General features: G+C 40.6%; 1 protein-coding gene across 2 annotated transcripts in view; it reads right to left on the reverse strand.

The window, feature by feature from the left end:
• Positions 1-27,170, reverse strand: part of JAKMIP2 (janus kinase and microtubule interacting protein 2) — a 72,689-nt gene extending 45,519 nt beyond the window's left edge. The window contains exon 1 of one of the 2 annotated variants that reach the window (XM_072146153.1): positions 26,984-27,170. The gene's annotated coding sequence lies outside the window, so the exon portion shown is untranslated. The remainder of the gene's footprint in view (positions 1-26,983) is intronic. The other variant, XM_072146154.1, reaches the window with a different exon arrangement.
• Positions 27,171-27,581: the final 411 nt, after the last annotated feature.

Here is a 27,581-nt window from a genome sequence, read left to right on the forward strand (position 1 = left end):
AATAAGTCATAAAACAGAGCATGCTAGAACCAGACTTACCTCGCAATTACTATTTGGGACTAAAAAGTCACACACCACAAAAAGTTGGAAAAGTGAAACTAAACAGGCACCTCATCACATGTATCAAGAGAAAAAACGTAATATACATTACAATGATTAAGTAGGCCAATTTCAGGAAACTTGACAAAGTGGCAGACGAATAACTGTGATAAATGTGCCCCACTGTGTTATTTTTGGGGAAACATTGTAGATATATATATATACAGTGTCGGACTGGCCCACCGGAGTACCAAAGAAACCTCCGGTGGGCCCCGAGTACCGACATTAAGTTACACTGACTCAGTGGGCTGGACAGACCAATTATACTTTAATAATGTGTCGTCCCCGGGGCCATCCAACTACCTCCCCTGACTGCAGGCCACATATGAGTAGGGCGGGGAGGTAGTGGGGCGGGCCCGTGTGGCACATCATTAACAAAGTATAATTCTGCTGTCCATCCACTCCCATCCCGTCCCTCTACTCAGTAGCAGAGTCTACTGACTGCTGCTAAATGAGCATGGCCGTCCCGCCCACCTCAGCTCACGGCCCGCGCGTTAGTCATCCGGCCCTGGCGCCTCACTCACGGGTGCGCTCCTCACTTCCGCCCCGGACCACGCTCCTCACAGGCCTGTCCGTCCTCTCCTACACTGCCTCCGTGCTGACCTCCTCACCGCTTCCGCGACCGAGGTAACATCCAGCTGAACGTGGGTAAGTATTATCACTACTTATGTAAATTCATGTATATGTGCTGTGTATCTGCTGTGTATATCTGCTGTGTATGTATGGTGTTTATCTGTGTGTATATATGCTGTCTATCTATGTATATATGCTGTATATTTATGTTTATATATGTGCTGTGTATATGTGATGTGTATATATGCTGTATATATCTTTATATATGTGTATATATGCTGTGTATGTATATATGCTGTATATATCTGTTTATATATGTGCTGTGTATATGTGCTGTATATCTGTGTATATATATAATGTATATCTGTGTGTATATATGCTGTATATATCTGCTTATATATGTGTATATATGCTGTGTATGTATATATGCGTGTATATCTGTGTATATATTTGTGTGTATGTTGTATATTCTGGTTGTGTGTGTGCATGCTGTGCCCATGTGTTGTATATTCTGGATGTGTGTATAATATACAATCACCGGCCACTTTATTAGGTACACCTGTCCAACTGCCTGTTAACACTTAATTTCTAATCAGCCAATCACATGGCGGCAACTCAGTGCATTTAGGCATGTAGACATGGTCAAGACAATCTCCTGCAGTTCAAACCGAGCATCAGTATGGGGAAGAAAGGTGATTTGAGTGCCTTGTGGCATGATTGTTGGTGCCAGAAGGGCTGGTCTGAGTATTTCAGAAACTGCTGATCTACTGGGATTTTCATGTACAACCATCTCTAGGGTTTACAGAGAATGGTCCAAAAAAGAAAAAACATCCAGTGAGCGGCAGTTCTGTGGGCGGAAATGCCTTGTTGATGCCAGAGGTCAGAGGAGAATGGGCAGACTGGTTCGAGCTGATAGAAATCCAATCTCAATCCAATAGAGCATCTTTGGGATGTGGTGGAACGGGAGATTCGCATCATGGATGTGCAGCTGACAAATCTGCGGCAACTGTGTGATGCCATCATGTCAATATGGACCAAAATCTTCCAGCACCTTGTTGAATCTATGTCACAAAGAATTGAGGCAGTTCTAAAGGCAAAAGGGGGTCCAACCCGTTACTAGCATGGTGTACCTAATAAAGTGGCTGGTGAGTGTATATACCTCTATGTATGCCAGTGCAGTAAAATGCAACACAGGAGAAGTTCTAGATTCTACACCCATCTAGATTTTTCTACTTGAACACTGCACAGTTTTTGCCTGATACATGTAAAGGAAATATTAGGGCAATTATTTTGTTTTTATCTTTTAATTTGCTTTTTATATAAATATAATATACTGTAAACAGGTCCCAAATTATTTGCTAATTCATCTATCGATACATTTATTTATTGTCACTTAGGCTCCATAAGTATGAGCAAAATTACAAAATTAACCAAGTAGACCTCTTCAGTAAGGTTTGGGCTCCATGGGATGCATATAGGGATCCAACATTACTCCAGATGGATGATTAGGTTCCCCAAGAAGAACCCCCTGCTATAGGGAACAGTCATTTTGTTTCTTCCCTGTGTGATTGTCCTGTGTGTCAATGTTTGTTTTTGTTTGGATAAGTAGCTTTTTGGCTTCAGGTATGCATTATTACTATTATTACTATGAGTAAATATGAAGCCACATGCTGTCCTCTGATTTATAGTTGTAATGTATATTACTGTAATATGTAACCAAAAAATAACGCAATGTCATCTGCTGCTAGTTGGCCTCTTTTCTATCTATATAAAGATAACACAGACTCGCGCTTTATGTTAAAAAATGTACAAATTTTTCAATAAATAAACAGTGATTAAAAAAAAGGAAATCTACCATCAGGATTGTAAACGAAGCACACTGACATACTGGTGCGTCCCCTCTGGCAGCATCTGCTCTTCTTTTAGCTTCTTATGCCCTTATTATTTTTTACAAAAAAAACTTTAAAAAATCCCATGCAAAGAAGTCTGATGGCCTCCGGGATCCATAGCTGTTTATTAAGCCCAGAGCCCCTCAGGATAATTTGCATAATATTTAAAGCCATTTTTTGTAAAAGGGCATAGGAATCATAAATAAGAGCAGATCCTGGCATAGGGGGCACACACCAGCATGTAAGTGTGCTTGGTGAACAACCTTTCATCTTGGTGGTAGATTTCCTTTAATAACATTATATGATCCAGTGTATGTCTGTGTTTGGATAATAGGGCTGCACGGTGGCTGAATGAGTAGCGCTTCTGCCTTGCAGCGCTGGGGTCCTGGGTTTAATTCCCACCCAGGTCAACATCTGCAAAGAGTTTGTATGTTCTCTCCGTGTTTGCATGGGTTTCCTCTGGGTACTCCGGTTTCCCCCTACACTCCAAAAACATACTGGTAGGTTGTTTAGATGGTGAGCCCCATAGGGACAGGGACCAATTTGACATGCTTGTGCAGCGCTGCGTAATCTGTGTGCGCTATATAAATAAAGAATTATTATTATTTATTATTAACATCCATATTTCCACCAACATTTCAGAAGTGAAGTGAACAGTTGAAATATGCAAATTTGTTTTACATAATTATGCCAAAAAAGGCAAGGGAAACTATTTTGTGACTTTTAGATTCCAGAACTTTAAAGTGCATTGCCGAATAAAATCCAACCAATGTCTGTTAAAGGAGTTTGTAGCTTTGTATCAAAATATGAATTTGATATTAATCACCACAGAATTTTGGACCTAAAAATGTAATGATGATAAGAGGTGGAGATTTGCTTTCCGGCACAGATAAGCTTAGTTGGAGACATTCTCATGTAAGATGATTATTGTGTCCTGATGATAATGGAAGCAAGTTCTCTGGATTAATCTATACAATGGAGCATAATGACCCAGGACAGGTTTATTTTTATCATTGCCGCAGGCTGTATAATGCATGCTTTGCTAGACATGAGGCTGAATGTGAGAGCGAATGAGCAGATAATGCTGCCTGGCTCTCTAGGGTTCATCTACAAATGAAAGCTTTCATGTGAAGGGTATTGTTCTACTCCTTTATAAGGCTTGGCGCTTTACAAGGTTTCATTCTCCTCAGCTTGTTTTATATGAGTTAGACCGTGTTTAGCCGATTGTTATCTGAGGCTTCTATATAGTACTTATATAGCTTTAGGTTATTGTTACATATTACCCAATAAAATAAGCTATTTGACTGAGGAATAACAGAGAGAACAATGGACCCCGTAGCAGAGCAGAGATCAACCCAAGACTGTCCATCCCTAGCAGTATTGCAGGGTTTTATGAAGAGTGTCTTTGCTAATCTTTGCTAACATTGCAGTGTCTGTGGAGAAGGGTAACCTAACCTTTGTAGGACATACACTACACGAAAGCTGGAGATGTTGGTGTAATATCTTCCATGACCAGAAGAAGTGTTTTTTTTTTTAAAATTGATTAATTAGTGCTTGTTTTATTGTCAGGCTCAGAGGTAGTGGATCCTCTGAACCACTGCGGACGAGGACGCAAGCCACTACCTGGGACCGGCGTCTAAGTGGTACCCAGTTTTCACCAGAGCCCGATGCAAAGAGGTTTGGACTTGCTGCGGCGTGATACCACCAGGTCGTTCCACAGGCGTGACTTGTCCTCGGCAGCAGCCAAGGTCGAGGTACAGAAATGGCAGGCAATCTTGTAGTCGGGGACAGGCAGGAGGTCAGGACGGGCAGCACAGGATCAAAGTCAGAGACATAGCAACAGCTCAGGGCAGGCGGCAAAGGAGCGAAGTCAGAAACGGAACCGGTTCACAACGGGAAATCACAGAAATAGCGCAAGGCATCAAACACAGCTTTCTCTAAGGCATGCGGCACGAAGATCCGGCAGGGCTTGCAGGAAGAGGCAGACTTAAATAGTTTTCCAGGAAATTGCCAGGTCCAATGAACGGAACGCTGCCCTTTAAATCATCTGAAGCCGATGCACGGCCCGAGGGGGGAAGGAGACGAAGCTGGGAGCGGTAAGAAGCAGGGGGGAGAGGAGCACCAGTGACATTTTTAATCAAGTTTCTGAGGTAATCAGAGTTCAGCTTTACTTTTATAAACATCTGTGGGAAAGTGAAAGCTGAGCTCTGATTGGTTGCCATGGGCAACTAGAACAGTTCTGCTCTAAGAGGCCTATGATAAATCTCCCCCATTATGTTTAATAGCACTGTTGTCAATATATTTAATACTTTTTTATGTGGTGCTGGAGGTGAGGGTAGTCTTGAATGATCAGAAACACCACGTCCACGTTTTTTGATGCCCCAAAACATAACTGCTCAGGGTTGTGTCAGAACTCGATGAATTGATTCTTTCTTCAGTATCTTTGGGCTATGCTCTGCTGGAGGCTGTTATTATCTATACTGGCTCAGGGTGATTTTCACGATTTTAAACTATCTTTATTTCGACCTTTTTTACTAGACTTTTACCTTATTGTCTGCCTTGTGTTTGTTTGTCTTATTTGTGCTGTCCACTTATCTAGGTTAGAGATCGCCGCCTAGTTGTCACTTTCAGCTTGTGCACATCTGGCGGAGGTTATAGGAAGATCATGCTTCACACTTCTTACAGGTTGGCTATGTTTTTGGTACCAATGGTTGTTGCCAAGCATCATTGGTACTCATAATAAAAAGAAATAAGACCCTTTTTCCCCAGTTGATAATATTCAATTTTCTGTATCACTACTCTGGAATGTCCACGACGATGTGATGACATTATCATATAGAAGGCAAGAATTAATAAGCATAGATAATAGTAAATTCGTCCTGAAGGTGTAGCATTTGCTCCCTCCTCTGCAGGGGTACACCACATGAAATTTTTTGAGTTGCAGACAGCTTAGACTGGTCACTATAATTCATCATAATTGTTTTCTGATATCAGTGGAGTACAATGAATACTCTATTGACCTTGACCTCAGTGCCATTTAGACAGAATGGCATCGGGTAGAAATCCCACCCTTCTGAAAAAGTGTCTATTCTGTGAAAAACAAGCTGTAAGTTTTGTATATTTATTACATTTGTAGAATTTTAGTAAGGAAAAATACATTATGGCCGCAGCAGAAATGAACCATGTTGCATATTTAAATTCACGGGTTTCTAATTTTCTAACTTTTAGTTTTTTGTCAAACTTGTTGTATTTGACACTAGGAGACACTACTAGACACATGAATCAGGACTATTACCGACCATATTAATCACATGGAGGACAAGGTTTTACTTCCCAATTGTGCGCTCAAATAATAATATTTTTTGGGTTGTTTTTGGAGCAGCTAAATAATGTAAGTGCTGTGGTTAATTAGTACACAGAAAGAGGGATATCCATACCCAGGAGCACCAATCTCTCAACAAATTTACATCAACATTTCATGAATCTACTATATTTTCCTCATACCAAAAGTTGTCTCAGATATTTTCCCTGTATTACAAAAATTTACAGAAACCCAAAATATAGTAGAACGAGTAACATAGAAGCCGGATTTCATTACACATTTCAGAAATAGGAAGGCCATAAATCAGCAGGATTATGAAAGGACACAGACCCCTCGTCAATATTAAGTGAATAAAAGTGGCACCACTGCAAGTGTAAAGCAGTAGAGTCAGGACGGATAAGTGATTCTACAAATAAAAGCCACATATGACAAGTGATCATTTAGATGGCATCCCAGAAGAGTCAGGGCAGGAATGCTGGGAATTACACCACTTTCATCCGAGCTATAACTGCTGACATAAGCTTCTAATGGATATTCACATTAGCTGTATGGTAGACAAACAGTGCACTTAAAGGTGGAGAGGTCTGCATCACAATTAATAAAAATCTGTAAGACTAAATTCATAATCTATGGAATATAGTGTAATATCATACAAAAAAATATGTGTTTCATTGGTTGGAACACATTGTACAGGACAATCCTTAACAGGTCTCATTTATCACAACTGTCTTACAATAAATGAAATTATTCTTGGCTATAACAACCAGTCAGATCTCAGCTGTCTTTTTACCTGGAAATGAATAATTCCCATCATAGTGTTCCCTGCCAGTCTAGTGATTCTCTATGTAAAAGGCAAAGAATCGTGGTAGTGGAAGCCTATATTGATAGAAACATAAGACTGTTCTACTTGGAAATTTCTGGACCGAACCCTCTTGGCAAAAATCAGTAAACATTATTTAGTGCAGGACTCAAAGATGATGACAGAACAATTACATGATTGAACATCGGAAATCATTGACATTATTGACATCCAGGAAAGCCAAAAGAAATGATCCCAGCAATCATACATCAGCAGAACAACATGCAGAAATCACTTCACCTGATCACATACCTAGTGGTAATTGTGCAAGCATTGTGATCAAGGGTGCGTTTACATGTGGTGTTAACACATATGTTTTCAAATGCATCACACCAGCAGAGAAGAGGGGATTTGCCTTATTGCATTGCTGTCAACTTTGCTGTCAATGTTTACTTAGGCATGCGGTGTTAACACATGCGTTGTGTAAATGCATGCATTTTGTAAACACAATGTTGACAGCAATGTTATCAGGCAAATCTCTTCTCAGCTGTTGTGATGCGTTTGAAAACACACCCGTTATTGCCACGTGTAAACGCACGCTCAGACCTAAAAGCACTGAACAATATTTTATGCTGGACAGTGACCGGATTACAATGATGTTCTTCTATATTGTAGGAGTCATGTGGGAGGAGAATAGTCATGCTGGCCTGACCCTTCTGGCTTTAATAATGTCTAATAGGTCATGTTGTTATAAGCGTTATAAGCTACCCCGAGCAGCTGGTGGCCTGACGGACACCCATCGAGCCAGACGGTAACATCTCAGCCTGACTCTTCTATGCGGCTTGACTTGTTGTAAATCACTATGTGCAGTTTGCTTGTGTATTCTGCATGGTGCGCCAGATTCAAGTATTGCGTGGCACGTTCTTCATGTATCTGAAGCACCCTGCTCTGACAGAGTGCACCAACTTTTTTGGTGCACCTTTAACATAGAACGTGCAACACACTTCTGATGGACAACGCATGATACATTTGGCACACAATCCCTTTGTGCACTGGAATGTCCCTTTCAGTGCAGAATTTTATGTTGCGTTGGGAATAGTACGGATACTTTATAAATCCATGTGCAAATGCAGTTTTCACTAAAAAAAGAACATGCAAAGTCTGACAGAAAACTAGTTCAGGGGCTTAAAAAATTTGTGGATCTGTGTTTTAAAGTTCTTTTTCTGCTCATGACAGTCCTCGTAGAAGTTTGTTGGCCTAAATGTTTATGACAGGTTCTATTTAAAGGAGGGCAAAAAACAAAGACATTTGGTATATGAGAATTTGCTTACAAGTAAAACTAAATTGAAACTCCAAATTTAAAAAGAAAAACAAAATAATACACCACAGCCCCATTTAAAGGGGATGGCCACTTATACAAAACTTTAACTGGGTAAGTATAAGACCCTAAATGTGTCATACATATTATACTTAACCTGTATTAGTTTCTGGTTTGCTGAGTGGAGCCCAGAGTCACATCTTCCCCCGGCTAGCAGGACTCTGTTGGTTTGAATTTATTACTGTCTGCATGCCTCCTCCCTTATATTCACTTGCATATCAGTGAAGGGATGTGCAGACATCCGAGGAAGACATAGGTCCCACTGGCAAATGAGATACTTTACATTGTAAGGATAATTAACCCTAAGGCCCCTTCCACACTAGTGTTTTTCATGCATGAGTTCTGCACGTGCTTTTGACGCGCAGAACTTGCATTGCACTCTGTCCCATTGTTTCCAATGGGCCTCTCCTCATTTGCTTTTCTTTTAACGCGCGTCAAAATCGCAGCATGCTATACTTTTGCGTTTCACGCACGTTTTTCCCGCCCCATTAAAGTCTCAGGAGACGCATCAAAAACGCATTGCACTCGCAATCATTGCAAGTGCAATGCGAGTGAAATGCGTTTTAAACAGATGGGTTGCTAGGTGACATGAATAAGAGTAATTCCCCTGCTCGAGATCGAGCATTTAATTAAAAAAACACAGTGAAGAACAGTGAAGAATAGAATAAAAACAGTGAACACAGGATCATTTAAGTGAAAAACACAGTGAAGAATAGATTACAGATGTTCGGCACATCTGCTTACTTGTTGGGAGATACGCGCGGAACGGTGCGAACAAAATAGCATGTGAAGAACAATATACAGTATATGTGTGAAGAACACATTGCAGATGTATGGAAACATACATCAACAACAACTAAGGGCACATTGAGTTTTGGGATACCAGATAATATATTGTATTGGTTACCATAATCTAGTGAACTAAAAATGTTCCATAAGACATGTTTGTGGAATAAATTGATAAACCTAATAAACCAGTCATCTTTTCTCTTTGTTTTGGATGGTTCCTGTAACTGTATAATAAATGGGGTCCACCAAATGACCTGCTGCTAAGACAATTCCATCCTGGGTTGAGCCATAGCAAGAAGAAACCAAGTTATACTATTCCTTATTTTACTATTACTTACACTGACATTGCCCTCAATAACAATGTAGCTATTCTCCACAAGGACAAAGAACAGCAATGTAGCAGAACAGCAACATTGCTGCTTTTTGTCAAACCACTTTTACAATATCACGAAAACAAATGTACAAAATTTTCACAGAAGTTTATAATATGTAATTCCCATGGCTTTCTTTATTGTACAATACTTACCGGTAATCAAATCTGCTTCATCCAACTGATTGTCAAATGACTGAGGATTTCCAAAGCTTAGACTCCACTAGGGAAGTCCTGAGAAGATGCGATAGGTTCAGAATGTGCCTAGATTCATTAAACTCAGATGGAATTTAATAGAACAATCTGCATTTCACTGCCTAGGGATATAGGGCTAGTAGTGTGCGGCTCCTGCTACGCTATTGTTAGGAATTGATACACTGAATTTATTGTTGCACTTTCTAGCAACCTAAGAAGGGAAAGCAAAAAGAGTTTCGTCAGATGCCACAGGCTCATATTCCTATTAACGCTAGATACAATGTATATACACTGGGCCAGTTATTCTTACCTTCTGGCACATGTATGCAAGTTTTTATAAGACACTAATATCAATCTCCATGCATAACAGAGGCAGATTGGGAACATCAAATAGATCTGGAAAAAATAACTTCAAATGACATCCTAGCCATAGTGGTGGACTAAAATTCCACATAGTACTGCAGAATATATTGAAACTACTCCTTAATATGAAACCACTAAAGTTAAATGTGAAGAGTGTACCTTAAGCCTACTTGCACTGTATAGATATATCAGGACCCTAATTGTAAGATATCGTTTATAGTACTGGTTTCCTTTTATGATGGTGAGCTCTACTTTATGGTCATGAGATAGGACTGTAGATACTCAGTTTTATACCCAAAACTGTTGCAGACCCAATACTCATATATTAGATACTCTATCCATTATTATAGTATTATAAAGAATTACCGATGTTATCTGGTGAACAATATGGTAATATTTAGAGGGGAGATGCATGTATGGAGTCACCACATTTATATATATATCTATCTATATATATATATATATATATATATATATATATATATATATATAGTCCTGTGATATGTTTGACTCACTATATATTGTACTATACTGATATACAGAGTGCATCCACTCTTCCATAAAACATACTCCAGCTCTCATTCTCCTACCTCCCTGCTCGGTAGAATATGAAGGACTCCCTTTTACCCCAAGTTTTGACAAAGACTTGCAATGTACTATAAGTAAGTACCACCTTCCTAGAGAGTAAAAATACAACATACAATTTACATAAAGCTCATTCATATAGTTTGTAAAGGTTATAAAGTCCCTTCCATTATTGCTCATACAGTAAAAAAACTACTTAACTTTAGTCCTGGTAGTAAAATAACCAAGAAGCAATGAAATCGCCTCTTCAGTGCATTGCCATATCGCTGACCTGAAAATTCTTATTAGCATTAATTACAACAGCAGACAGATAAATCCAGAGAATATGCCTGGGAGCATGCACTGGAATACAGGACGCATCCCATTCCCAATAATTAATTTTCAGCAATGCTATTACATAGGCTGCCTTGTGTAATGAATTTTAATGAAAATGAGCTTTATGAGTGAAAATAATGGTTTTCAAGAATCAATTCTGTAAAAGGCTACTTATTATACAATATAATGCACACAACAAAATGCTAATATTCCAAATTCCTCTAATACACAGTTACATATCTCTTGTTTCCTTATATGAACCATATTTATTTATTTTGGCCACTAATAGAATCCACATTATTTCTAATTACATACAATATTACAATATTTTTTTTTTACCTTAGGGGTATTCAAAGATTAAAACAGTGATGGCCTATCTTAGGTTGTGTTCACGTCATGTTTTTTGTACACGTTGAGCAAGTAAAGGAAAGGTAAGCACCATGAATACTCCCTGCATACATGCTAAATGTGTCCATAGACATACACTGGCATCCTATTGGCCCCTATCTGCTCAGAAAACACAAAATGAAAAATTGCAGTGAATAAGTAAAAAATTTAAAATTTTTAAAAATATAAAATAAACCCCAAAGGGTTTAACCCTCCAGTAACTAATGTAATGTATGACAATCAATTACCCTAAAACAGACAAAAGTAATATCAAAATTTGGAACATAAAGTACTAAATAGCATTAAATGGCTGTTTTAGGGTAACACTTGGTTAGATTCTGAAAAAATTTCTAAAATGTAAAAAACATATTTATATCAATTATATCTGCTTTTAAGCTAAATAATGAAAAAGTTAGAGCCGTTAGAAGAACATGTGCAATAAACAGAAAATGGTATCTTTTCCTGAAGGCGTGAATTATTTTGCCCCTGAACCAAATAATTGATCATCAGTAGGTGTGACAACTTCTATAAAAGGAGAAGTTGTTACAGTTTGCTGTTTTAAAGCATTTTGATGTGTGTTTTCATAATACTTTATTGGGAGGACATCAGCAATAATCTTAATAGCTGCTTTCCATCAATCAGGGAAGCATTATAACTATATTTCCAAACTATTTGAAGTCCATTATTGTACAGTGAGAAAGATTTTTTTTTGTGGAAAACATTTAAGACAGTTGATGGGACATCCTACCAAATTAAGCCAAGGTCAAACAACTCAATGCCCAGATAAACTTCAGAAAACCTGACTTTGTTTGGAAGGGTTGCTGAAAGAAGACCTCTTCTTTCTGAAAAGAACATGGCAGCATGGCTTCAGTTTTCAAACATGTATATGAACAAGCCACAAAAGCCCCACAATCGGGGTTCATCTTGCCTGCGCTGATGCATAATTTTGCATATAAAGGTCACAAAGTAGGGCATTCTGAGTTGGAATGTGGGCATAGTTGTCTTGATAAGGCTGGGTTCACATTTTATTTTTGGTACACGCTCAGCATATACATCGGGAAAGCTCTCAAGGTATACATTAAGCCAGTGATGGCAAATCTTTTAGACACAGAGTGCCCAAACTACAACAAAAACCCACATATTTTTTTCAAAGTGCCAACACAACAATTTTAGCAGTAACTTATTACTCCCTGCTTTGTCACAGGTTTAAATTGTATAAGCACCTGAGGATACCAATACAGTAGAAAGAAGGAGAAGAAGTTTGGATTATCATTGTAGCTACCTTTTGGGGCCTGGGCTACCTGGGACTTCAAGAGGCCTTGAGTCCTGTCTGGCGAACTGTGCAGGGTTGATGGCGCGAGTGCCCATAGAGAGGGTTTTGTGTGCCACCTCTGGCACCCGTGCCATAGGTTTGCCACCACTGCACTAAGCATACCCATTGTCATATACTGTCTGGTGTGTCCTTACAATGTATGGCAAAAATGAAATGTGAACCCAACCTCAAAAAGTCACAAAAAATATCCTTAATCGAGTAATATTGTGTAGCAACATCTCAAGACACAGTTCATACACTTTGCACATTAAGTCAAAATGCCAGATTTGGTAGCGAATAAATAAATCAGCACAAACATGTTATTGGTCAAGTGCGGTAGTAGATGGGGTGATAATACTGAGTTAACCTTTTAGGAGATAACTGTGAAAATGAGAAGATTGGAAAATAAAACAAATGTCTATGAACAAGTTGTTAGGACTAGGAATATGTCATTGCCTACGTAGATATATCCTATCCCATATATTACAGTCATATATGTACAGTAAAATATTTTACTGTCAGCAAATAAGATGGGGAAATACCATGACAATGCAGTCTCCTATTGCATGGAAGATGTGTTACAGTTGTACAAAAACACATAACTATATCCTGCTCTGGAAACTCTCTGGAGATATCGGCTTTCCACTTTACAGCTTCAGTTACCAAAGCAACAATTAGAAACCTTCCTGAAGCAGCATGCTTGTATTCAGCTTTTAACATAAGTCGTGCCTAGAGGTTCCTGAAGATCACATAACACTGACCTTATTCTACTAACATGATTTAACAAAGCCAGCAGGTGGTAGGGAATATGGTATAAACTGTATAAGAATCCATTCAGGTCATTATTTCTAATACAGTGAGTAGTGGTTCTTGTTCTATATACAGTTATACAGATGTGTCTATCCCTGGGCCGATTCTAGGGTTTTTGCTGCCTGAGGCGAAAATTAAAATGCCATCCGAATCGCCCACATTATGGCCCAAAATTTCGCAGCCTCACTCAGGGCTTGGACATCCGCCGCCCATCTCATGGCAGATGCGGTCCTGGTCTATCCTTAATTTGGCCTGAAGCAAATGAAGGACTTTAGTTTCTCTAAAAGAAGTATTATTACAGGATCACAATATAATTACCTACAGAACTCTTGAAAAGCCAGATCTTACCACACAAGCACTGGATGGACACGTATTGATACATAGAGGGAGATTTATCAATACTTCAATGCCAGTTTTCTGCCATAGAAGAGCTGAAATATTCAAAATTTTGTGCAGACTGCAAACAGATTGAGCTGGTGTGTGGGAATCCTACCCCACTCCTGTGCACTACACATAGCCTCTTCAGACCTGAATGTTTGCTGATTTATACACAAAACTATGCCAGGATTAAGCCTCCTGATATATCCCCCATGGCAGGGCCGCATCTGCCATGAGGCGAGATGAAAATCTCGCCTCAGGCGGCAGAATGCAGAGCCCTTTGGCAAGCGGCATTATTTCCAACCATATGGTGGGCGATTTGGGTGCCCTTTTGCGCCCTAATCGCCCACCAAGTAAATCCATCGCACCTGTCTCTTTAAGACAGGTGCGATAGATATGCCCAGCGACGCAGCGCCTTTCTAGCTGTCTGCGTTGCTCCGTACAATGCAGTGACACAGGCGGCGGGTGATGACATCACGCCGCCTGTGCCTCTGCGCGGGGCCGGGAAAAGACGGGAGCGGGAGAAGACTGGAGCCGGGAGTGCCTTCATGAAGGCGGTAGCCGGAGAAGATCGTAGACGGGAGTGTCGGGAGAAGATGGTATCCAGGTGTGCCAAGAGAAGATGTTAGCTGTGATTGCTGGGAAAAGACGGGAGCTGGGAGAAGACAGCGTGGGAGCAAATGGACTGCATGTAAGTATAAGTTTTATTATTTCATATATATATTCATATACACCTTAAACTGGGATTTAGACTAGATGGGGGATTTCTATATGGTTCTAAATAATATAAATAAACTGGCAGGTGGCTGTATTTTAGGCTATATGTGTATATACTGTGAGGGGGGTTCTGAATATAATAAAACTGGGGTGGGGGAATTTATATATGGGGCAAGTTAATTAATCTAGGGGGGCTATATAGCAGGCTGTATATAGTAAAACTGAGGGGGGATCAAAATATGGGGGGCGGCATATTAATTAAACTAGGGGTACTATATGGGAACAAAACTGCACCTAAAACCACCTCAAAGCTGATTGCAATGCAGTTTTAACTGCAACGCATGACTGTGATCCTGCCTGTGGGGATGTTAATTGTTAGTAAAGTTTTCAGTATTTACTGAAACTGGTGTGGATAATGGAATGGGAGTGGCTACTGAAGGGGGGGGGGCAGCATTTTAGTTTTCGCCTCAGGCAGCAAATATGCTAGAATCGGCCCTGCCCCATGGCAGCGGGCAGGGCTTCAGAATACGCCGCTGCAAGTAGTGCCAGCGTATGATACATCTTCACCATATAGCATATCACTTTATGATGCAATAGTTCATTTACATATTACTTATTATAAAGTTTTTTAGTTAGTTAGATTAGGTTCCAGGATTATTAAATTACAGATTAGGGTAGAGGGGGGGAAGGAGGAATCTACCATCAGACATAATAATTCTGTCATGCAGTTGAACAGTTTCTGGATCATGTTTCTCTCATGCCTGATGACATCATCCACAAAATTCAACTTTGAAGTGAGATGTAAGTTAGATGTATAAAGTCAGGGAGGTGGAGAGTTTAAGACTGGACGCAGGACCATCAATTATAGTGAAGGGAGCGTTTTAAGGCAGGGGATGTTTGACTTCAGTTTTAAACTCTCCGCCTCCTTGATTTAATAAAACCAATGTCTCACTTCAAAGTTGATTTTCTGGATTAAGCCACCACACCAGGCCATGAAAGAAGAATCATCTGGAAGCTGCACAGCTGCTCCACAACATACTTCTAGTGGTTTATTAGGCCAATTTCTGATGACAGGGAAATTGTCAATAGAAATTGACCTACCAGCATGTTGTCAAGCATATTTTCACTTTCAAGTTTATGTTTCTATAATGGCCTGGTGTTTTGACATCATCCAGAAGATCTACTTTGAAGTAAGATGTGAATTGGTTGTAAAAAAGCACAAAGGCAGAGAGTTTAGCACTGAAGTCAAGTTCTTCCCTCCTCAGAATGTCTCTTATGTGGTAACTGATATCATTAAGGGGACATTCTGAGGCAGAGAGAGCTTTACTGCAACACAGGATTCAGGGCTAGTGGACCCACTGGACCACCATGGCCAATGACATAAGCCCATACCTGGAACCGTAATCTAAGTGGTACCAAGTTTTCACCAGAGCTCGCCACAAAGTGGGTTAGACTTGCTGCGGCGTTTTACCACCAGGTCATTCCACAGGTGCGACTTTGTCTATGGTGGCAGCCAAGGCAAGGTACAAAGACGTTGAGCAGAATCGTAGTTGGGGACAGGCAGGAGGTCAGGATGGGCAGCAGGGGATCAGAGTCTGTGGCGTAGCAATAGGTCAAGGCAGGAAGCAGAAGAGCGTAGTCAGGAATGGAACTGGGGTCACAACGGGAAATCACAATAACAGCACAGGGCATATGGAACAAAGCTTTTTCTCAGGACACATGGGTCACAGGAGCACCCGTGACAAGTCCTTTCGGCCTCCGTGACTTTCTACAATCACTTTTCATCTAACTTCAAAATAGATTTCTAGATGATTCCACCATGCTGGGCCATGAAAGAAACATGATCTGTAAGGTGTTAAACTGCTCCACAATAAACAGGGTTTCACCTCTCAGCTACTACCTGTGAATGTCCAAAGACAGAAAAATAGTTGTGTCATACTTAATTTTTTTGCAGATTGAAGGTTCTGCAAATAAAACTACCCATTTTGCTGCTAGACCAGACAAAGCAACATTGTTTTTAAAAGTGGGTCATCTGATGACACACATATCTGGACGTGTCTATCCAGAACTGCATATCAGTACAGTACCCTACAATAATGCATGATGTGAATTGTCCGAAAGGTCTCCATATTTATTTTACTGTAGCTACAGCTAATAATATTGCTGATGTGGCAGATGGATTTCTGCTCTTCTTATCTTATGTTTTCATATATCTATGCATCTGCATCTTTGAAACTGCCTTATGACTTTTGAAACTGGTACAATTTAGTTTTACGGTTTTTACTGCCATGTCCATCTTTTTAAATTAGATTTTGGGAAATATGGCTTACAGAGATAAGCAGCTCCTTTCTTGTAACAGTGAGGACAGTGAGAGTGCTCATATTGCAGTGATTGGAGAGAGTAGGAGATCTGCACACTTCACCAACAATGGAGGGATATTGGATCTTACATGACCTTGAACCTATTCAGATGCTTTACGGCCTACCTCATTTTGTACAGCTGTGTAAAACATTAATTTTCCTCTGACTTTGAGTAACTTTTGAAAAAGTCTTTTTCTTTAAGCCCCACATCCAGGCCCATACTACAATCTGCCACCTCTACCTCAAAAATATCCATCTTATCTGCTCCTTCTTCAACCCAAAGTTGAGTTCTCATCATTTTCTGCAACATTCCTCTGTGTAGTCCACCAGTTTACTCTCTAATGCCCCTACAATCCAACCTTAAAGGATTTAGCCATTTTATATTATGTTTTTGCAATTTGTGTAAGGACATTATGTAATTTACCTATATAGATCAATTAAAAGTTCTGCTCCACTTTCTTGATATGTAAAGTGAAGCCTTCTGCCTTTTACCTCATCAGCCAGACACTCCTGTCCATTAAATGGCTGCAGATGGAGGGTCTCTGGTCTTATGTGTCCATGAGTACTCGCCCCGCCAGGACCTTATACCATAAGTATAAGATCAAGGCCCTGGCAGGGCGATTGTTCATGGACAGTTAGAATAACATAACCCTCCATCTGGAGCCATTTTATGGATGGGAATGTCTGACTGATGAGGTAAAAAACAAGAGGCTTCATATATTGGTAAATTACCTAATATCCTTCCCCACACATTACAAAAAACATAAGGTAAAGTGACTAACCACCTTAATCTACCTCTTTCCTTGTTTTTCTACCTACTTATGCTCTCGGGCCAGTCCCTGCACTGGATGCTCTGGGGACAACAAATTCAATTCAAAATACTAACTATGACTTACAAAGCTGTTTACATTGTGTCCCATCTATACATCTCTGACATAATAATCCTAAATGTAATCTCTGATACTTACAAGACCTTCTTATTTACTTTCCTGTTATGTCATATTCTGAAAACCATCCCCAGGACTTCTCCCATTCATCCACCATACTCTGGAAACATCTACCCAAACAGGTACGACTTCCCTCCACCTTCCAAACTGTCAAACACTATCCAAAAAACCCACCTGGTTAAAGCTGCAAACCTATCCATAAGTAGAAGTCAACATCAAAAGTATTTTACATTGTAAAAGGTGGTGGTTGGAGGTGCTGAGTATTCAATCATATTGGCAATAGTTGAGAAATCTGTGTAATTTGATGGGAACAGTTTTAGCTTTTTATCATTTCTCATTATACAGTTGACTTGGTTTAAGACTTGGTTTAAGGCTTGAGTAGTCTTCTACCAGCCAGGGGCTACGTATACCACAGGCTGCGAAACAGCAGCATTTATCATGTAATGGTTTATTAGCTCCGGCTAGACAATGAAAAGAGCTTAGGGTATCTGCGGGGTGTCTAGGCTTATCAGTAAGAAGAGATATATGGAATAGATGAAAGGCATATCCGCTTTATTGCTTTCCAGGAGAAGTGGGGGAATTTATTTTACATCTTAGAACTATTAAGACGGTTAAGTTTTGTCTGTAAAGCAGGACCTTGGCGAGAGATCAATGCACCATGAAGGTCATAATCATTTAATAAGTATTCATCTAGGAAAACTCATAAGAAGCTTGCAGATTATTTGTGTTGTGTGCAGTGTTAAGCAGAAAATACAATTTTATTAAAGTCAACAAATAATAAGACATTAATTCCAATGGCTCACAAGGGGTATGCTTTGTACATGTTATACACTCACCGGCCACTTTATTAGGTACACCAAGCTAGTAACGGGTTGGACCCCCTTTTGCCTTCAGAACTGCCTCAATTCTTCGTGGCATAGTTTCAACAAGGTGCTGGAAGCTCCTCAGAGATTTTGGTCCATATTGACATGATGGCATCACACAGTTGCCGCAGATTTGTCGGCTGCACATCCATGATGCGAATCTCCCGTTCCACCACATCCCAAAGATGCTCTATTGGATTGAGATCTGGTGACTGTGGAGGCCATTTGAGTACAGTGAACTCATTGTCATGTTCAAGAAACCAGTCTGAGATGATTCCAGCTTTATGACATGGCGCATTATCCTGCTGAAAGTAGCCATCAGATGTTGGGTACATTGTGGTCATAAAGGGATGGACATGGTCAGCAACAATACTCAGGTAGGCTGTGGCATTGCAACAATGCTCAATTGGTACCAAGGGGCCCAAAGAGTGCCAAGAAAATATTCCCCACACCATGACACCACCACCACCAGCCTGAACCGTTGATACAAGGCAGGATGGATCCATGCTTTCACGTTGTTGATGCCAAATTCTGACCCTACCATCCGAATGTTGCAGCAGAAATCGAGACTCATCAGACCGGGCAACTTTTTTCCAATCTTCTACTGTCCAATTTCGATGAGCTTGTGCAAATTGTAGCCTCAGTTTCCTGTTCTCAGCTGAAAGGAGTGGCACCCGGTGTGGTCTTCTGCTGCTGTAGCCCATCTGCCTCAAAGTTCGACGTACTGTGCGTTCAGAGATGCTCTTCTGCCTAACTTGGTTGTAACAGGTGGCGATTTGAGTCACTGTTGCCTTTCTATCAGCTCAAACCAGTCTGCCCATTCTCCTCTGACCTCTGGCATCCCAGTAGATCAGCAGTTTCTGAAATATTCAGACCAGCCCTTCTGGCACCAACAACCATGCCACGTTCAAAGGCACTCAAATCACCTTTCTTCCCCATACTGATGTCCAGTTTGAACTGCAGGAGATTGTCTTGACCATGTCTACATGCCTAAATGCCTAAGTTGCCGCCATGTGATTGGCTGATTAGAAATTAAGTGTTAACGAGCAGTTGGACAGGTGTACCTAATAAAGTGGCAGGTGAATGTATGTGTTGTCTGTGTACAGGCAGTCCCCGGGTTACATACAAGATAGGTTCTGTAGGTTTGTTCTTAAAGGAAATCTACCACCAAGATAAAGAATTGTAAACCAAGCACACTGACATATTGGTGTGTGCCCCCTCTGACAAGTTCTGCTTTTCTTTTAGCTTCTTAGGACCTTGTTTGTACAATAAAAAGGTTTCACAAATTATGCAAATGAGCCTCAGGGGCTCCAGACTCTATAGATGCCAATGGAGCATGGAGCCTCGAAGGCTCATCTGCATAATTTTTAAAACCTCTTTTTCTTAAAAACAAAGCCATACAAAGCTACAAGAAGAGCAGATCCTGCCAGAGGGGGCACACACCAGTATGTCAGTGTGCTTGGTTTACAATCCTTCATCCTTGTGCTAGATGTCCTTTAAGTTGAATTTGTATGTAAGTCGGAACTGTATATTTTATAATTGCAACCCCAGACAGAATTTTTTCGGTCTCTGTGATTTGTCAAAAGAACCAGGATAAAGCTTCATTGCAGACACCTTTGATAACTGTTACAGCTGTTTATTGTAGCGTAAGGATAAAGTACAGTAATTTAACAATATCTAGAGGTCCGTTTGTAACCAGGGGTCGTCTGTAAGTTAGGTGTTCTTAAGTAGGGGACCGCCAGTACTGTATTGTTGCCTGTGTATTGTACATTCACAAAGTAGATCATACTTAGGGCTCATTCAGATGAGCGAGTCCATTGCAAGTTCACAAAGATATGTGTGTGATATCGGCATGCAGTCTGTATTGCATATGCATGCAATTCTTTTACATCTGTATGTCATCAGTATATTTAGCGGATGGGTTTCTGATGTACTTTTTGCCCTGGCCAGTTGGTTGCCTAAAACATCTGAGAAAAATCTCATACTGATGTCACCTGTGTGCCATCCACATTTTTTGTGAATCCATTGACTATCTATGGAGATCCATGGTCTACATGCTAAACAAATTTAGTGCAAGCTGCAATTTTTTTCTGACAGTCTCCACATCTGTGAACAAAACCGAACATGTGAACAGACAGATACATGTCAATGGTAAGTATGCTACCCTAAAAAGAAGGATAGCATACTGATGTCAAAAATGTCATCTGAATAAGTCCTTAGGCTCTGTTTACCATGGAGATATAAACCAGAATAGTCTACCAGTCTATACACACCCTTTTAGTGTGTGCCATACATTTTGGTGGATTTCTCTGTGGATATGAGCAGTTTGAGCCGTAGTTTACAAAAATAAAGCTAAAACTGGGGTACTGTGTACTGTAATAACTCTGGCAAGTTGTATGCAATTAGGACACTTTTTGGAATATTGTGTTGCCCATCCATGGACATCTATGGGTCTATGATGTATTTAGTGCACTATAGAAGTGGTGTGAAAGCAGTCCTCTGTGGGGTCAAGCTAGCACATTGGATTAGTTTTTCTTATCCCATCCTAGAAAATAGTATCCCAGAATACCCAGTAGAGCATGAAGGGCCTTTAAAGGGAACCTGTCATCATAAATTGGCCTATTAAACAACTACCAGCCAAGCAGCTGAGCAGCTTATAGATGATGTTTCTTTCATGGCCCAGTATGGTGGCATCCTCAAAAAAAGGCAGCTTGATTTCAGTGTTTAACTCTCCGCCTCCCTGATTGTAAACATCTAACTTACATCTCACTTCAAAGTTGATTTTCTGGGTGATGCCACCAAGTTGGGCCATGAAAGAAACATCTAGAAGCTGTTCAACTGCTTGACAACATACCGGTGGTGGTTTATTGGGTCAATTTCTGATGACAGGTCTCTAAAGGTGGACTGCAAAGGCTAAGTCTCTGTAAAGAGTTTAGTTTCTTCCATGACTTACATCTACAGCCTTTCACCTAGCCAATCCTGCTCCCTACACTCTACTGATGAGATGAGAAACATCAAACCAGGACTGTCAACTTTGGGAGTCTCTTCCATCAAAATCCATAATGATAAACCAGGAACCCTTACTCATAGATCCAGGCACTGTGACTGTTATCTTCTTATATTTGTTATCCATGGCCTCCTTTCTTCTTAAACTAACTTTTGAAATTATACTAATGAACCTGTAACGGCTCCTGAGGGTGTTACAAGAGTCCCTCCATGCTACAGCTTCAATGTCTGTTACATGGTCTCCCATCCCCCTCTTATTGTTCAGCACTTCCCCCTCCCTCTGCCTGATGTAATCTGATTGCCGCAGAGGAAGTTTCAGCACAAAGGGGAAGAGGGGAAGTGCTCCTGCACAGTTACACGGCCTTTTGAAGCTGCTGCACCGAAGGGCTCTGAAAACACCACCAGGAACCCTTCAGGATTAGTATAATATTAACAGCTGATTTTGGAAGTAAGTGTCCCTGTTTTATTATACGACAACACCTTTGACACCATCACTGAACTACAAACCTATGGAAAGACTGTTTATCAGCAGGAGAATAGCCTGGTGGCCTAGATCTTCTGTCTGCCAGAAGACTATATTCTGCTATTTGTCTCCCATTGGACTAAGTTTGACCTTACATTTGCCATTTGTGGTTAGTCCATATTTTAATTTCTCAGTGTCATCACATCATGGAGATTATTTCAGTAGAAATTCCTGACTGTTCTAAAAATATTGTTACCATATCCATAGAATGTGTCCTCAATATCAGACTCCCACAGATCACCTGTTCTCAGCAGCTGATAGAGAACATACAAATGGAAAGCAATCAGATCCTTTCTGTAGCGGTCAGACCAGGTTACTGCAGATCAGCCACCAGTCACATGAAAGGGAGCTGAGCAGCAATGACTCAGTTCAACCATAACAGAAAGACTAGCGCTGTCTGGTTACTAGTGCATTCTCTCTGTATTGGCTGCTGAATTTGTGTCACTTAGTAGGTTTTGGAGAGGCTTTACATGCCCAATAGAAGAGCAAATACTTTATAAGGCCCCGTGCACACAAATGTATGCTGCCCTGGCGAACATGCAAGCTAAGTGAACATCAAAAAACCAAGAGACTATGCCCTAAAAATGGAGGTAAAAAATGCGGTGGGACAGCATGTGCTCAGCACACCATGACTGGGTGCCATAGACGTCTATGGGGGAATCAATGTGAGATTTCATCAATGCAGTTTAGTTATTAACAAATTTTTTTGCCAAGTCGTCCATCATCTGAATCGGTTATCTTCTGTCTATTACAGGCAGTCTCAATTCTACTAAATATTTATTACTAAATTATGCCAATTACATCTGCCAAGAAAGAGAGCACATGCATGGCAGGCCTGTCATAAGGGTTCCATGCCAGTTCACATTGCTATAAATGTATGACATGCCATATTATCTTTCAAAACCCTGCATCAGATACAAGCTGTTTTATTAGTAGTGATAACAGATAAGGAAATAGTCAAAAGGGCACAAAAGTAGGAGGTTTACTTCTTAGGTGAGGGCTGGCACGAAAAGGGTCTGATTAACCAGTGCGTATATAACAGAGGCTAGGCTGGCTTCATCATTAGAGTGGGCAACAGATAGCGCTGTAAAGAGGTGATTTTTATGTTTATATATTTTGAATTAAGAATCTGCTGTTCTTCATTCTGGCCGTTGCCTGTTGTTCAGTAAAGAACTGTAAGTTGATTTGCTCAACGTTGCCTCCCTCCCTGGATCCGTGGATAAGGCTGCTTACCACCAGGGGCTCCCCCATCCATCACCCAGCCATTCATCCTACAGACACCTCAGGGGTTGCCTCAGGGAGACACCCATTGCATCAGCCTTTCCCTCCATAGTTCTTGCACACACCACCTGCTGGAGACCTGCCAGGCTGTGGGACAGCCCTCCGGTCCTCATACCATGGGCCATGACCATGGCGAGCCCAAGGCCGCACTAGCCAGCCACTCCGGTATTCTGGGCCCCATCCAGGCCCCACAAGAAAAGGCTAGGCCCCGGTGGGGGATGTTGCACATCATTACTTTGGTAACAGAGCAGGACAGTCTGTTATATCATCACTGGGTGCAGAGTATAACAGGGAGTAGGAGTTACTGAGAACTAAAGGATCATGGGACTTTCTAGTGGCAGCCATCTTGGTGATACTTTAGACAGGCCATAACATTTTGTGAATCATAAAATCAAACTATTTAAGTTCCATTTTGTGACTAATGACATAGAGTTTTGTTATTTTTATTCATTTATAGCTTTATGGGTTTTTGTATCAGATGTTCATATTCTGGGAATACCCCTTTAAACTACAGATAGATTAGGCTGAGAATCATCTTCAGGATTCAACACTCTTGCAAGAATTTTCAGGTGCTGAGGATACTCCTAAACAATTATTTTTATTGATCATATTTATGACTGCTGTCTCCAGAATTGTCTTTTCCGAACTGCTTGAGTTGATTACATTTCACTGCTGAAAATTCACAAAGGATGGGACAGATTATGACATAACTGTTAACTCTATATATTATTTGAAGCAGACCAGAACTTCAGGTTTAGATCACAGCAGCCATTCACACCTCCTTATATCTAAGCCTGTATAACAGGCCTTTCCTGCAAAAACTTGGCAAAGGAAAGCAACAATTATCTATAACTTCCAAACAGATTTCCACGTTTTCCACTTCAGGCAACACATTTTTGGCAGGTACAGTGTCATGGCTCTGGAAAGCCTTGGATCTTCTATCAATTTCTTGGAAAATATTGCTCTTTGTAGCTTCCTGCTGCTCTGGTCTATGATAACCTTCTGCTATAACTTATTATACTCCTCTTCTCTGACTTATAGTACTCATTGGATTATCTTCCAATCATCTTCCAAGTTCTTTACTTTCATGACTTTACAAACAAGTAAAACTATGGGGACACCTGAGTCGTATCAGCGATGAACTTCCATTCAAGGAGTTGAGTGCTACCTATGCCTACATAACCAGTTACAGAGTCTTCCATCCCAATCACAGACCCTCAAAGGTCACCCATCACTGCACCAATACCCTCCAAATATCCTTATATTGGAGGCACAATCACTAGTTTACTAGTTTAGTCTGTATATGTCTCTTATTAATCCATTGTAATAGATACATTTAGATTACTAAATGTAACTGGATACAGTAGATATTAGATATGTGCCTAAAGTTCCAGACACTGTTAAAATACAACATCAAATTTTCCATGTTCCTGCCTCTTTTTCCCCATCAGAAAAAAATGAAGGCGAAATTCCCACACATATCTACTCATATTTACAATTTGTTAAATATTTTTAAGGACTTTCTGTTAACATCTTTTTGGTGACAGTCTTTTGTCTTGATAGGTTGCCAATAGATATGACTATAAATCCAAGAACTTCCCAAGGTCTGGGACTTGAAATTCAGCCACGATTCCCTAATTGTGCCCAGCATAGTTTATGCACAAGAAGATATACTGCCATATGAGGACATGGTGGCAGACCATAGAACATTTGTACATTCCTGGAAGCCTACATTGGCACCCTTTAAAAAAAAAAAAGGAGAGAAAATCTGCCGCCGGCAACTTTTAAGCCCGTGGGATAAACGCTGCGCAGCCAGCTGCCCCGATACATCAAGAGGCTGCGAACATACGGTGGCGGGGCTATGATAAATAAGCCCTATGTGTCTGTGTAGTGTGCAGGGTGCGCCAGATTTAGGATTTCTGGCGCCCGTTCTTCATGAATCTGGTGCCCCCATGCACTGCTCTGACAGAGTGCACCACTTTTTTTTTAACACTCCCGTTGGACCAGTTGTGCCACAAAACGGTAGTGTGCGACACACATATGTGGCGCAGGCACATCTTAAATACATGTGCAAGCAGTTTGCCAGCAGTTTGAAAAGAATGTGTAAAGTCTGATAGAAAAGGCCGCATGGGCCTTAGTAAATGTGGGCCATTATTTTCCCTATATTGAACGTCTTCTGGTTCATGCTGTGCACAGAGCGGCTACAAAACTGTGCATTATGAGGCATTATTGGTGTGAAGCAGCTCAAGGGCCAATGACAGTAGAGAACAGCAGTAATAGGACCGGATCTGAGTTTTACGGCTCATACACAGGTCGTGGAAACCACTGCCATGTGTATTTGCGCATAGAAATACATGGGAACATTAGTAGATCTGGGTAACAATCCCTACTGGTGCAGGTAGAATCTCCCAATGCATTTTACAGATAATAATCACATAGGAAATGATTGGACTAAGATAAAAAGGGAGATCCATCAGATATACTGTACATATGAATGTTATTGCGTGATTGGTATCAGAGAAAACAGCTTAACTGGTTTTAATGTTTATGGCCACTTTATATTTTATCCTCATCCATCTATTAACAATCTTCCCTAAAGAGTGGAGATTTGTCATACAATTGGCCAACCAAGGCCATAAACGTTAAATATCTGCACTTTACTTCATCTAAGGTGACTTCTATCTATGCCAATCACAATACACAATGTGAATAGATGGTTCCAAACTGTGCGCAATGAAAAAGCATGGGGAAATACCCTTACAGTAACAAGCTTGTGAACAAAACACACATTGTATATAGGCCTACAATAAATGGACATGCAGAAAAGTTGTATTTCTTTTTGCAGGAATGAATTCAAACTCAATATGATAAAATAAAACAGACATCAGGGCAATGATATATATCATTACAGACAACAAATGACGTTAGCCGTGACGCAGTAGGTCAAGATCTAAGGCCTGGAAAACTCTACTCAGCATATAACAGCATATTCTGATGGTGTAGAGGCTTTGTGTGCACTCCTCGAGATTCACTGCACCGTGCCAAGCCAATATTATCAGTGGGAATCAATAGGCTACAGTAAGAGACGAGCACGTGATCTATAAACCTACAACCACAAACCATGCAGTACACAGAATATTTTTACCAGTGCAGTATAACTTCATTTATTCTACCGAAATACCACATTGCAAATATACATTGATGGCATCTACTGCCTACAGAAATACCTCTATGGCCGTGGCCCACTGTGTTCTTGTCTGTCACAATAAATGGCTGACATTGTAGCACGAGATGCCTCACCATAACCTAAAATATTTCTTGTTCAGGCTTTTAAAAACGTACTCATAAAACATTGTGATTTTATATCATTTATATAGCTATTTAGACAGAAGATTCAAATTTAGATTTATACTAAGGGCCTATGATATAGCAAAATATAATAGAATCTAGATATAAATTGTTGCATATGACGGAATTATAGATTCGTTTCAGGTCTCCGGGGAACGCTGTGTCTTGCAGATGAAAATGAAGGTGAGGCCCAGCCCGATTACTACCAGCGCTGCCATCATTACCCTTCAAATGACTATAGATAGTAAATAATACATGGCTGCAGGGCTCATTCTTGTCAGCAAGCTGTCAGTGCACTGTCCCTATGATGACGACCACAAGCAGCCTTATACCCAGAAGAAGAAGACATGCAATGATGATATGTCGGGACTCACCATGTTGAGGTCTGACAGAGAGGAAAGCTGAGCTGTCTCAATCCTGAATCCATTTTGCTCCTGCAGCTGACTGTATAAGCCACACATCAGCAGCTGTGATGATGCTGAGGATGGCTGGATGGGTAGGCAGCCGCCCCTCCCTCCTTCTTCTAGGGAGGCCGACGGAGAATGAGCTCATGGAGCCTGGAACTGCAATCTCCCTCCCTCAGTTCCTATGGAAACTAGGCTGCTGTTACAATGGGAGATGGCTGCTGTGTAGGTGCTGCCAGTCTCATTCACAGCTCTAGCTGCACGTTGTGCTCGTGGCTCCGCACTCTCCAATAACTGCACAAGTCATATCCCTGCACAATTGTCATTGGTCACAAATTGTTTTTTGATGAGTAAAAAAATTAATGAATCTGCAAAATTAAAAAAATGTCAGTGACCTTCAGGTGACTGCGGCTACAGAACAAGCCGGTGACAAGTAATCGGTGACGGCTCTGTGAATAGCGACACATATCGTGTTTTCACGAATATACAGCAAGATAACAGCCCACATTTATTAAAGTGTCTGCGCCAGTTTTCTATCCGACTTTGCACTGAAAAGAATGTGCAAACT

The sequence above is a fragment of the Engystomops pustulosus genome, chromosome 4 (genome assembly GCF_040894005.1).
Source record: "Engystomops pustulosus chromosome 4, aEngPut4.maternal, whole genome shotgun sequence".
NCBI lineage: Eukaryota > Metazoa > Chordata > Amphibia > Anura > Leptodactylidae > Engystomops > Engystomops pustulosus.